The following is a 1,479-nucleotide window of genomic DNA, read 5'->3' as shown; positions in this document are numbered from 1 at the left end:
CTTCACAACCAGTACATCTTCCAGGAGCATGAATTCCATTATCATAACCAAGAGCTGCTATGACTCTTGGCTCATTAAAGGTGAACCAATTCTTAACTCTATCGCCGAATCTCTTAAAGCAAAAATCAGCATAATCTGCATATGCATCCCTAAAACAAATATACACATCAACACAATATCATTATGTAATATCTTTGATGATGTATTTGTATTAACTAATGAACACAATATATAATGATTAAAACTTACACTATCTTTGGGCTCAACCAACCCAAATACTCCTCGTGTAGCGCTAAGGGAAGATCATAATGGTAGAGATTTGCATAAGGAGTAATACCTAATGAAATTTTAGAGAGGTAATTAAACATGAGAACATTAATTTTTATTTTGTTAAAAAATGAGCCTAAAAGAAAAAAAATTACCTTGAATTATCAAGTAATCAATTAATCTATTGTAATAATCTACCCCTTCCCAATTGATTTTCCCCGTGCCATCTAAAAAGTAATAGAAATGTTATCCAAAATTACATTTCGAAATTCATTAATTATCTACCACTATAATAGAAGTTAATTAAGAAAATATATTGTACTTGGAAAAATTCTACTCCAAGAGATTGAGAATCGATATGCATCAAAATTGTGTTCCTTCATGATCTTGATATCTTCCTGAATGATCAATCCCATATTGAGTAAATTGAAAATAAAATAAGTTTTAAGAAAAGTATCATTGTACATGTTTCTAAAGATTTTTTTTTAGTTATTTCAAAAATATTATCGATCAACCTCATAATGATGATATTCATCAACTGTGATATCGGCAGTAGCATTTCCGGGAATAATACCTGTATTTAGAAAATGGATTAAACATTAGAAAATGGATTAAGAGAATTATTTGATATTTATCGGACTAATCAATATTTTTAAGTTGGTAAAAAAATAAAAACTCTAACAGAGAATATTTGTATGATTATTTACCAGGTTTCTTGACAAATGCATCCCAAATACAGGGTCCTCTTCCTCCTTTGAGAGCCATCCCTTCAACTTGATAAGCCGATGCAGCGGTGCCGAATACAAAGCCCTCGGGAAAGGCTTCACGACTTATGTTGTGAGCATCCACAGCTATTTCAGTAGAGTTTGTTGGCCGAAGAGAGAATAGAAAGAAAGAGAACAAAAGCCATGAGCTAGCATTGTCTGTAATCCATGTTGTTTTTAGATCATATGAAAAAAAAAATGAAATGAGGTGTGAGTTTATAAAGAGTAGATCAATGCTAGTGACAAGCATAATTAGAATAAGACTTCCAGATAATTAATTTTAATTGTGATTTGAATAGAGTTGAGAGTTTTACTCCTACCCTATTTATCAACTTAATTTAGTAGATAGTAACTAAAATACCATCATAAATCTAATGAAAATATTTTAGTTGATGGCTAAAATATTTAATGAAAATTAGAGTTGGTAAGTTATTGAATAAATCATAAT

General features: G+C 30.3%; 1 pseudogene; it reads right to left on the bottom strand.

Moving 5' to 3' along the window:
• Positions 1-1,104, bottom strand: part of LOC141814698 (beta-glucosidase 26-like) — a 2,586-nt pseudogene extending 1,482 nt beyond the window's left edge.
• Positions 1,105-1,479: the final 375 nt, after the last annotated feature.

The sequence above is a fragment of the Curcuma longa genome, chromosome 21 (genome assembly GCF_044706935.1).
Source record: "Curcuma longa cultivar G26 ecotype Majalengka, Jawa Barat chromosome 21, ITB_CL_G26_1.1, whole genome shotgun sequence".
NCBI classification, from domain to species: Eukaryota; Viridiplantae; Streptophyta; class Magnoliopsida; order Zingiberales; family Zingiberaceae; genus Curcuma; species Curcuma longa.
Note: the sequence above shows the minus strand (reverse complement) of the source record. Positions and strands in the feature narration are given on the sequence as shown.